Source organism: Anomaloglossus baeobatrachus, chromosome 2 (assembly GCF_048569485.1).
Source record: "Anomaloglossus baeobatrachus isolate aAnoBae1 chromosome 2, aAnoBae1.hap1, whole genome shotgun sequence".
NCBI lineage: Eukaryota > Metazoa > Chordata > Amphibia > Anura > Aromobatidae > Anomaloglossus > Anomaloglossus baeobatrachus.
Genome location: NC_134354.1, coordinates 258,210,143 through 258,222,322, shown reverse-complemented (window position 1 = coordinate 258,222,322; position 12,180 = coordinate 258,210,143). Strand labels below are relative to the sequence as shown.

General features: G+C 48.6%; 1 protein-coding gene across 3 annotated transcripts in view; it reads left to right on the top strand.

Annotated features, from left to right (window-relative positions):
- TFEB (transcription factor EB) overlaps nt 1–12,180 on the top strand; it is a 102,119-nt gene that overhangs the window by 41,164 nt on the left and 48,775 nt on the right. The window contains exon 1 of one of the 3 annotated variants that reach the window (XM_075335774.1): nt 6,120–6,203. The exons of the other annotated variants lie outside the window; for them this stretch is intronic. The gene's annotated coding sequence lies outside the window, so the exon portion shown is untranslated. Of the gene's footprint in view, nt 1–6,119; nt 6,204–12,180 lie in introns of those variants that run through there. 3 annotated transcript variants of the gene reach the window in all.

The following is a 12,180-nucleotide window of genomic DNA, read 5'->3' as shown; positions in this document are numbered from 1 at the left end:
CTGCGATTTATTTATTTATTTATTTATTTTTCTCAGTCCGATTTGGACTGAGAAAAAAAATCGCAAATGCGAGCTGAATCATTGACTAACGTGTCCGATTCCAATGCAAGATTTTCTTGCATTGCTCTACTGCGAGAAACTCGCAAGTGAGAAGCAGCCCTAACGTGTTGCATTTGACACACCTCCACAATGTAGCCATGGGTTGGGTACTGCCAATTCCCCATCCTCCTTCTCTGCAGGATTTTAAAATGAATTCTAGCCTGTTGTTCTGTTCCAGATGAGTTGTCTAAAGTGTTTAATTTTCAAATTAAATTGCAACTTAACAAAGACTGTGGAATTCTGGAGAGGATGCAACAACTTGGGTATCAACACAACTTTGATTAAATTTGCCCTTCCAATGACCGATAACGGGAGGCGACACCAAGTGTCTACCCCTAAACTGTATCAACAGTCAACACTGGGTCCAGTTTCTGAAGTTGTTAATCTTGTGTACTGATCTATATCTTTTTATAATAAAAAATATATTTCTGACCCCTCATTGGGGGACACAGGACCTGGGGTGTTATGCTGCTTATCCATAGGAGGACACTAAGTAGATGCAAAGATGTTAGCTCCTCCCCTGCAGTAAACACCCCCTGGCCCAGCCAGGCTACTTCAGTTTTAACTTAGTGTCTATAGGAGGCACATCTCTGCAGCAAGAATTTTTTATGTTTTTAGAGGGCGACTGTTTCCTTCGGGGACCGATTTTCCCAAAACAATCAACAGGCGGGAACGCGGAGTCTTGCCTGCCCGTACCCCTCCTGCGACGCTGGATCCTGGGCTGTTACTGGAAGACAGGTCTCATGGCACTGATTTTCCAGAGCAGATAAACTTCCTCAGCCCCTCTTGCAGGCTCTGAGTTGATACGTGTTCTGCACCAAGTGTGACCAGGCAGCAGACTGCCATCTCCACAGGAGCTGAGGTGAGATCCTTCCGATTTTTCCAGAGCAGATGGAAAAGTTCCTCAGCCCCTCTTGCAGGCTCTGAGTTGATACACGCTCCGCACCAGTGTGACCAGGCAGCAGGCATCAGACTGCCATCTCCACAGGAGTTGAGATCCTTCCGTGTTTTTTTTTTTTTTTTTTTTTTGTCTGACGCCACGGGAGGAAAAGAGTACCTCCCTCCCCCAACTCTAGCCCAGGATGTTTTTTTACTAGATACGCGGGGCCCGACCTTCTCAGCCCTCCCCAAGTCCACCTCGTCCTGGCAGTCTAGACAAAGACCGAGGAGTCTCGTCATCCTCCATCTGGGCCGCTGCCTCAGACCACAAATGGGTGTGATACCTTGTGTCTTCCGTTTACCACATTGAATTCTGGACCCGATTCCCTGGTCAGTCTTTTCTCTCAACACCCCCCCTCTCCCAAAGGCTCCAAAACACCACGAGGCCTTCTCCTCAGCGATCCACTCCCTCCAAATGGCAGAGGTGATGGTACTTGTTCCGGACGGCGAGAGGTTTAAGGCCTTCTATTCTAACCTCTCGTGGTCCACCAAAAAAGGACGGGTCAGTTCGTCCCATCCTGGACCTCCTAACACCTGAGCAAACGTGCACGTAAGGAGATTCAGAATGGACTTCCTAGGGTCCATTATTACCTTTTACTTTTATGGTCGAAGGAGAATTCCTTGCCTCCCTAGCTATCAGGGACGCGTACCTGCACATACCCATCGCTCCAGCTCACCAAAAGTTCCTCCGCTTCGTGGTTCAGGACTTCTTTTTTTCTTTTCATTTGTGGCCCTACCCTCGGCTCTGCCACAGCACCAAGGGTCTTAACTAAGGTCATGGCGGCCGCCATGAGTGCCCTTTAACGCCAGGAGAGTGGCTGTTCTGCCTTGCTTGGATGACCTCCTCATCAAGGGCTCAACCAGCGTGCAGATCTCTGTGGGCACCCTATCCCGCTTAGGGCGGCTTCTGACTCCAGCCAAATCATCCCCGATCCCGTCAAAATCCGTCACCTCCCTGGGCATGTCCCTGGACACTCTTCGAGGCTTGATATTTTCCCCTCAAGACAAGGCGACCGCTCTACAACAAGCGGTACACTGCCCTCTACATACTTCTCTCGCTCCATACGATTCAGTATGAGAGTGCTAGGTAGGATAGTGGCGGCTATAGAGGCAGTGCTGCTCGCTTAGCCACACCACTGCCCACTGCAGCTTGCGCTTCTAGCTGCCTGGGACAAGATCCCCTTTTCCTTGGGCCCCTTTCACACGTCAGTGATTCTGGTACGTTTGTGCTTTTTTTTTTTTTTTTAAACGTACCAGAATCACTGACATACGCAGACCCATTATAATGAATGGGTCTGCTCACACGTCAGTGATTTTTCACTGCATGTGTCTCCGTGCGGCATACCCGCGTGTGCGTGATTGCCGCACGGAGACATGTCCATTTTTTTTCTGGCATCACTGATGTCCCACGGACCACGCAGTGGTGTGGTCCGTGAAACACGTGCCAGAAAAAAACGTACATTTAAAATAAAAAACATTTTAACTCACCTGGCTTCAGCGACGCTCTCTGCAGCCCATGCAGCTTGCTGCTTCTAAGCCGGCTGATTACTGTCGCGCATCTTAATGATGCACGACACAGCCGACCCGGAAGCAGCTGCTGCAGGGGTCACCGCCGGCCGGATGCTGCACCGCGGGAGGATTCAGCACCACGGAGAGCGGGAGCGGGCACAGGTGAGTTGATTGCTAAGTGCAATCACGGGCCACGGAGAACTGAGCCCGGATTGCACTTAGACAACCCACGTGTGCCGTGATTCACGGCACACGCAGGGACATGTGCGTATTTTACACGCCAGTGAAAAACGTCTGTGTTTTTCACTGATGTGTGAAACGGGCCTTGGATGAACTTTTCACCTGACACCTTCAGTCAGGTATGCGCTTTGCTGGTGGCTTCAGTCGTCTTCCATATCAAGGAGTTTTTCTCCCCCAAGTGGACTGGCTACTCCTGACCACGGATGCCAGCCTCTTAGTCTGGGGAGCAGCGTACTGGCTCCACACTGCTTCGGGACGTTGGACACCCCAGGAGTCTTCCCTTCCCAGAAATCATCCTGAAAATCAGCGCGATCTTCTCGCTCTCAGGTCATTCCCCCCTTCTGCTAGCAGGTCGTTTGATTCGGGTCCAATTGGACAATGCAACAGCTGTGGCCTATGTCAATCGGCAGGGAGGTACCAGCAGCAAGACCACTTATCCCGAGGTCATCAGGATCCTCACCTGGGCCTAATCGACGGGGGTCCGTGTTTTTCAGCGTTACACACACCGGGAGTAGAGAACTGGGCGGCGGACCTTCTAAGTCGCCAAGGCCTGGTCGCCGGAGAGTGGTTTCTCCACCCAGAACTGTTCCCACATATCTGCACTCACTGGAGTACACCAGACGTGGATCTAATGGCCTCAAGGTTGAACGCAAAGGTAACCACGTTCTTAGCCAGGCCACGTGATCCACAGTCCATTGGCGCGGATGCTCTAGTCTCCTGAAGTTGTTTCCGTCCAACTTACATGTTTTTCGCCTCTGCCCCTGCTGCCGCGAGTAATCAGGAAGATCAAGGCAGAAGGAGTCCCGGTGATACTAATGGCACCGGACTAGCCCAGGTGTGCCTGGTATGCTGAATTAGTACAATTGCTCATGGCGCCTCATAAGCATCCCAGACCTGATGACCCAAGGGCCCATTTCCCATCAGAACTCCAGAGCCCTGAAGCTGACGGCCTGGCCATTGAGACCTGGACTTTAACAAGAGCGAGATTCTCTCCTGCGGTCATCTCCACCATGTACAGTGACCGAAAGCCGGCCTTCATCCCGTATTTACCACCGTACGTGGAAAACTTTCCTTTCCCAGTGCAGGGAATCTAATGTCCAACCTATGCCTCTGGCGATCCCTAGAATTCTTGTTTTTTTTTTTTTTTTTTGCAGTCAGGTTGCAAAAGGGGTTGGTCCTCATCTCCCTTAAGGGGCAGGTTTCATTTCTCTCAATATTCTATCAATACCGCCTAGCTTGCAATCCGCAAGTCAAGATTTTCCTCAAGGGTGTTTCCCATCTAGTTTCCCTGTATAAATGGTCGCTGGACCCATGGGACCTGCAATCTCGTCTTGGACGGTATCCAGAGGTCCCCTTTTGAACCTCTTAAGGAATCTTCTCTTGCTCTCTTCTCTCCTGGAAGGTAACATTCCTAGTGGCAATTACGTCCATCAGACAAGTTTCGGAGCTGGCAGCACTCTCTTGCCATGAACCCTTTCTGATCTTTCATCAGGACAAGGTGGTTCTACGCCCCCTTCCGGATTTTCTTCTGAAGGTTACTTCCCCGTTTCATATGAACGAGGACATTGTTCTGCCTTCCTTTTGTCCACAACCAGTCCATAGGGTGGAAAGGGTTCTATATTCGCTAGACCTTGTGAGGGCTCTCAGATATTACGTACCCAGGACAGCCCCTTTAGAAACATAGACTCCTTGTTCATCATTCTTGAAAGGCCTAAGAAAGGAGAGGCAGCTTCATAGGCAACGCTGGCTCGCTGCATTCGCTCTGCGATCCACGAGGTCTACTGCTTGCAACTCAAGCCCATTCCTAGTGGGCTGCGGACTCCTTCCACGTAAGCAGTTGGCGCCTCTTGGGCCATTAGGTGGAACCGAGGTGTAAGGCTGCGACCTGGTCTTGCCTACATACTGTTTCAAAGCATTACTGAGTCCATACCCAGGCTTCAGCTGAGGTGAACCTAGGTAGGAAAATTCTGCAAACGATAGGGGAGTACCTATCTCAGTAGGCGCTCCTGGCTATCTAGGACTGGTTCCTAGTCCTTGGGTTGCTTTGTTTATTATTTACCCACCCATGGACTGCTTTAGGACGTCCCATGGTCCTGTGTCCCCCAATGAGGCGTCAGAGAAAACTGATTTTGTGTACTCACCGTAAAATCGTTTTCTCTTAGCCATCATTGGGGGACACATCACCCTCCCTTTTGCCCTGTTGGGCCTTAGCTTTTTTTCTGTCTCGGTACTTTTTTGTTATGAGTATTCACACACGTTTTTTTGTTACTTGTTCCTCTACTGCTTGTGTACTAAAACTGAAGTAGCCTGGCTGAGCCAGGGGGTGTATACTGCAGGGGAGGAGTTAACATCTTTGCATCTACTTAGTGTCCTCCTATGGATAAGCAGCATAACACCCATGGTCCTGTGTCCCCCAATGATGGCTAAGAGAAAACGATTTTACGGTGAGTACACAAAATCCGTTTATTTATTTTTTTTTTTTTCCCTTCAATGTGTTGGATGCAATTTTGGTCAGTTTAATACATTTTTACATACTGTTTCATCTGTGGGGGTTTTTTTGTCTATGAAATCTTGTTCAAGCCTGTTCTGCCAAGTACAGATGACATCCTAGTGTTTTATCCATGTTTTCACTTGATTGGGTGCCTTTTGGTCTGTAAATCAGATCACAATTGAACATGTCTCCTCTGAACATACCAACCAAAATGAATGTGTCCTTGTTCAGACCATTAAAAAAATGTCAGGGTGTAAGAACCCAAAGTCACAACTAGTGCTGGGTTCACAGTCCTGCTATTGGAAACAAACCTTGCTGACTGTATCTAAATGGGGCAATCCCCTGTGAACCAAACAGTATGGATTCCAACTGATGCATTCCTGGTCTTTACTGATGTGATCTATTTACTTGCATATAGATGTATAACAGGTTTCTTGCACCATCCGTGGGTGATTTCTGTGGGACTACCTAATCTTTAATCGTAGAGGGTGACATGAGGACATGGACAGTAAAGTCTCCTATTCTATAACTCCAGAAGAAATGAAGTCTCCTGTGATCTTTAGGGATAGTGTGAGATGACATGGAGAAACTATTGGTGGTCTGAGTATATGCACTTTTTCGAGCTGACGCTGTGTCTGCAGTGCACTGGTGTCACACTGAGTCAGACAGAAAGCAGAAGTTACACACAAACAAGCTGGGCTGAAGCAGAAGAGCTATTCCTGGCCATTACAATTCTCCACCCATAACTTCATGCCCCCTCCTACGCAGGGGGACTGGCACACACAAGAATATTTAGGTGCACTCTCACCTACATCTAAAGCGAGCCATGAAGGTAGAAACGAGGGATCCAGTAGACACAATGGTCGGACCAAGGATCTTCTAAACAATATTGGACGTGGAATCTCCATCTGGGGAGAATGAGCAGGTGGAATTGTGACAGATTACGGCCACCATTGCAAAAGGAGAGGGCACTGGTCCCAGATAAACATATTATCTGCCTCGCTATGTGCGCGCACAGGGACGTTAGAGTAAATATAGTCCGCCTCAGACCTATTTAGTAGCTAGAAACACTCTGGTGCAGATGTTCTGCTTCATTGAGCAAGGAAACTATTTTTTTTAGTTGCTCAAAGCAGGAACAGAACCTTCTGGATAAAATGTAACTGGTCTAATGCAGTGGGGTCACAGTCTGTTCTGTCCTTAACTTCCCTTGTCCTAGACATGCTAATACATAGTGATGTTATATTTTAACTGAGAAGCCTGCATGGAAGGCTAGGGCTGAGTTCATAGCTGACTTTTTTTTAAAATTTCCGTTTTGTGATGGGAAGAAAAATGAAAATGGCTGACTGCTTGATTGAAATGACACCTGGCATACCCCAATGACTTGTATAATGCTATCAGAACTTTTTGCAACATTCTTCAAAAAAAAAAAAAATTTTTCAGTCAGTTTTCCACCTTCAAAATATTTTGTCTAGATTAATAATGATCTAAATGGTCCATCTTAAAAATTGATGTCAGATCGAGGGCAAGTTCCAACTTCTTGACTCTCATGAGAACTGGGGCACGTGATGAGGGTTCTATTTTTAATAAGGGTTGTGAAGGCATGAGGATCAGTGGGTGCTCTTATCCACAGTCTTGGCTGTCTTCAGAAAGTCTGCACGGATCAGGGCTCCAGTGTGACATGTAACAATAGCTAACTTCACTTGATTTACTAAACAAAGAAACCCCGTCTGGCCTAATTAAGAACAGTTCACCCCTGGACAAGTGGCCTGAATGACGTGTAGTCGCAACAAGGGCATCTGACATTTTTAACCATGAATCCCATTAGTAAGGATACTATAACTATTCTGCATATACTACAATTGACATTTAATGCCTATAATTTAGGATCCTAGTTCTAATGATTATGGGTAAGGAGCAGCTTCATTTGAAGCTGCAGTAAGGAGCAGCTTCAATGGAGCAATGGTCAAACGTGAAAGCTGTGCTTCATTCGTGGTCAGTAGGACTTGTGTCAAAAGCCAAGCCTTGTACTCCGCTGTGCTCACCACTTGACAGCTACTGGTTTGTCAGCAATTGTTCCTTCAGGAGTAGGGCTCCAGGACTCCTCCTGTTCTAGTATTTCGTGGCATCCAAGCAATCAAAGCTTTTATCACTTGTTAATTTGCAATAAATGTCAATCGTAGGACCCTAAACACGTCAGACTATCTGCTACCCTTGCAAGCTTCAAACGGAACCTGAAAACCCATCTGTTCAGAAATGCCTATAATCTACAATGACCTCACTGCTTCACCACTGTGCGGAGCTGCCGCCCGACCACCGTGCGGAGCTGCCGCCCGACCACCGTGCGGAGCTGCCGCCCGACCACCGTGCGGAGCTGCCGCCCGACCACCGTGCGGAGCTGCCGCCCGACCACCGTGCGGAGCTGCCGCCCGACCACCGTGCGGAGCTGCCGCCCGACCACCGTGCGGAGCTGCCGCCCGACCACCGTGCGGAGCTGCCGCCCAATCTACACCCCCACCTACTCTCCTCCCCAATATCCTATAGTACAGAGGGAAGAGGGCCCTACCCTTGCGGGCTTACATTCTAGTCTGTCTACTGTAACTTGTGTATGTATTCTGTATGTAACCCCTTCTCATGTACAGCACCATGGAATTAATGGCGCTCTATAAATAAATAATAATAATATAAAACTCCCTTTTCAGAATACTTTCACCAGTACACCTAAGAAAGCCAAACAATTTTACAAATTTATTTTAATATATATTTTCATCTTTTTGACAAAAAAAAAATTATTGTAGCTGTGGTGCAGTTATTTGTAGAAAATTCCTATAAAGCTTGGACCCATATTGCAGTCTTAAGGCCCTGTTACACGCTACAATTTATCTGATGATATGTCGTCGGGGTCACTGTTTTCGTGACGCACTTCCGTCGTCGTTCGCGACGTCGTTGCGTGTGACACCTACGATCGACTCCGAACGAACGTAAAAATAGCGAAAATTGTTGATTGCTGACACGTTGTTCATTTTCAAAATATCGTTCGTTTCGAACGCAGCAAACATATTGCTACGTTTGACACCCTGCCAACGACTAACAACATCGTTAGTGCGTCCGTCATCAGTGACGCGGGCATGTCGTTACGACAATGCTCCACGCCTCCTCCGCTCTAATTGGTGTCACGCCAGGGTGTATGTTATGGACACTTATACGCCTCTGTCGTTGCCGGAATCGTTGGGAGGAATGCTGTGTGACTGTGTCCACACGACCGCCTTGGTCAAACCATATATCTCTGAACGATGTAGCGTCGTTTGTGAGATGTGTACGTGTGACTGCTACAAAACGACCTATGAGCAATCTCGGCAAATCGTAGCAACGATCTGGGCGTGGCACATCGCTAACGAGATCACTAGCGATATCGTTGTGTGTAAGCGGCCTTTACTCTCTCCAATGTACTGAGTGATCATACCTTCTTAGGGCATGGTGGTGGATGATGACTCCAGGTGCCCTCGTTCTTGGTTTGTAATCTCCCGATAGATGGGTGTGTGGTTCATGGATTGCAATGGAGACAGCCCTGATCAGATACAAACATCTGCTTATTTGGATTCTTGTTCCTTGGGATTACCACTTTTAGGCTATGTTCACACACTGCGTTTTTTTACCTGCGTTTTTGGTCCGTTTTTGCTGCAGAAATTTCTTGATAAATTCTTGTAACCTTTCTGCAGACATTCCCCAGCAAAACCTATGGCAAAAAAAAATAGCTGTGCGCACACTGCGTTTTTTTCTTAAGAAAATTCTTTCAGTAGATTTTCTTAAGAAAAAGAATGAGCATGTCACTTCTTTTCTGCAGCGAACTGCGTTATTTGCCATAGATAATTGGCACAATAACGCAGGGAGCAACCAGCAGTAAAAACGCACCGAAAACGCGGCAAAAACGCAGGTGCGCTAATCCTTCACTCTTGAGAAATTTCTTAAGAAAAATCATTTTTCTAGTGTGAACATAGCCTTATACAGCTAAACACTGCAGGGTTTCTGCGCTATGTAACTTGGTGATCATCTGTTCTCTTGTAAAAGAGTTAGAAATGTATATTAACCCCTTCACGACCTTTGACGGATCTAGCCGTCATGGTGCCCTGGTACTTAAAGACCCATGACGGATACATCCGTCATGGCGGAATCGCGGCACCAGAGCACCGGGCACCGCCATCGGTTTTAAACTGTAGATTCGGGAAGGAGAGGACTTGTACCTGACCTCAGGAGGGGTGGTGTCTCCTTACCGGACCTACGGAGGCTGTGATTGGCTGAGCGGCGTTCGTCAGCCAATCACAGCCAGTGTTATGTTTCAGCCATTGAAAATTGCTGAAGCATTGAAATCCAGCTATGTCAGTGCAGCTGCAGCACTGGCCATTGGCTGGAGCTCAGTGTGCTTTACTGCACCCGCCCCCAGCTCTGATTGGAGAGATCGGCCTTGTGACCCATCTCTCCAACCAGTACCGTGCATCTGGGACCGGGTGAGCTCGCTGTAGGAGATCGCTCTCCTTAGCTTCTCCCTCCTTGGAATCTGAGGAGAGCGATCCCTGCGGGCGCCCATCTGTGAGTCACAGCCCCCGATCCACCGCTGCCCTGCTCAATGTGCTTCGCCCCTGCTCTCCCGCTGCGCCCCTGCATCTGACGCCGCTACTCTCCCCCTGCATGTGACGCCGCTACTTTCCGGCTGCGCCCCTGCATGTTATGCCGCTACTCAGCAGTAAGGGGCGGTGGAGCGGCAGATGCAAGCAGGCAGCAGAAAGAAAGCAGTGGCGTCAGATGCAGGGGGGGCGCAGCGGCGTCAGATGCATGGAGGCATCTGACGCCACTGCTCTCAAGCTGCGCCCCCCCCTGCATCTGACGCCACTGCTTTCTTTCTGCTGCCTGCTTGCATCTGCCGCTCCACCGCCCCTGCATCTGCCGCTGCACTCTCCCCATTAGCCACTGCACTCTCCCCATCAGTCGCTCCACCGCCCCTGCATCTGCCGCTGCACTCTCCCCATTAGCCACTGCACTCTCCCCATCTGCCGCTGCGCCCCTGCATCTGCCGCTTCGCCCCTGCATCTGCCACCTCACTCCCCCATCAGCCTCTGCCCCCTCCCTGATCTGCTGCCTGCTCTCTCCCATCCCCTTAATCCTCTGCCCCCTCCCGGATCTGCTGCCTAGATCCATTCTGTAAGGTAGCTATCCCCAATCTCACCTCCCACTCCCATTCCACCCTTCCCCTCGCCCCCCTTCCTCCGCCGCTCCTCCATCCGCCGCGCCCCCTCTCCCATCCTCCGCCGCGCCCCCTCTCCCATCCTCCGCCGCGCCCCCTCTCCCATCCTCCGCCGCGCCCCCTCTCCCATCCTCCGCCGCGCCCCCTATCCCATCCTCCGCCGCGCCCCCTATCCCATCCTCCGCTGCTCCTGCATCCGTTGCGCCCTCTTCTATCCTCCATCCATCTTTTTTCCATCCCACCTAGTCCCCCCCCCCCCCTCCCTTTTTGCAGCACATCCGTGCATTCGTCCTAATTTTTTTTATGTAAACTAAGAAAGAAATACAAATAAACTTAGTTTAGGGCCAGTAAAATTATACTGTAGTAATCGTCAACTACAGTATTTTTTACTGAATATTGTAAGGGTCAGCCCAGTGCCACACATGAAAGCGATGCACAAGCCTCACTCCGCATCATCCGGCACGGTCGCTCTCTTCCAGACAGGAGTGTGCGGCTGTGTCGGGTGATGTGATGCGAGATTTGTGCATTGCTCTCACGTGTGGCACTTGCTTTAGTGTCAGTTGCAGGCGCTCATTTTATATATATGTGTGTGTGTGTGTGTGTGTGTGTGTGTGTGTGTGTGTGTGTGTATATATATAATATATTTTTTTTTTTTTTTTACTGACGTCTATTTTTTTATTTTGCCAAACTAATATTTCTTTGTATGGGGGGGTCTAGTTTCCAACATGGGGTCACATGTGGGGGAGCTCCACTGTTTGGGCACATCAGGGGGATCTCCAAACGCAACATGGTGCGGCTAACAATTCCAGCTAATTTTCCATTTAAAAAGTCAAATGACGCTCCTTCCCTCTGGAGCTCTGCCGTGCGCCAAAACGGTGGTTTTCTGCCACATATGAGGTATCAGCGTACTCAGAACAAATTGCCCAACAAATTTTGCGGTCCATTTTATCCTGATACCCCTGTAAAAATTATAAAAATTGAGCCTAAAATAACATTTTTGTGGGAAAAAAAAAAGTACTTTTTTGTTTTTATGCCTCAATGTATGAAGTACGTGAGGGTTCAAAGTGCTCATTACCCATGTAGATTTATGCCATGGGGGTCTAGTTTCCAAAATGAGGTCACTTGTGGGGGAGCTCCATTGTTTAGGCACCTCAGCGGGTCTCCATACGCAACATGGCGTACGCTAATAATTCCAACCAATTTTGATGTGAAATGGCGCTCCTTCTCTTCTGAGCCCCGCCGTGTGCCCAGACAATTACTTTCCACCACATATGAGGTATCTGTGTACTCAGGAGAAATTGCACAATACATTTTATGTTGCAATTTTTCCTGATACGCTTGTGGAAAAAAAAGCTACCTGATTGAAGTAACAATTTCGTGGTATTTTTTTTTTTTTTTTTTTTTATTTTCACGGCTCAAAGTTATTAACTTTTGTGAAGCCCCCAGAGGTTCAAAGTGCTCAATAAACATCTAGATAAATTCCATGAGGGGTCTAGTTTCCAAAATGGGGTCACTTGTGGGGGAGCTCCATTGTTTAGGCACCGCAGGGGGTCTCCAAACGCAACATCGCATCTGCTAATTATTCCAGACAATTTTGCTTTCAAAAATTCAAATGATGCTCCTTCTCTTCCGAGCCTTGCCGTGCGCCCAAACAATTGATTTCCCC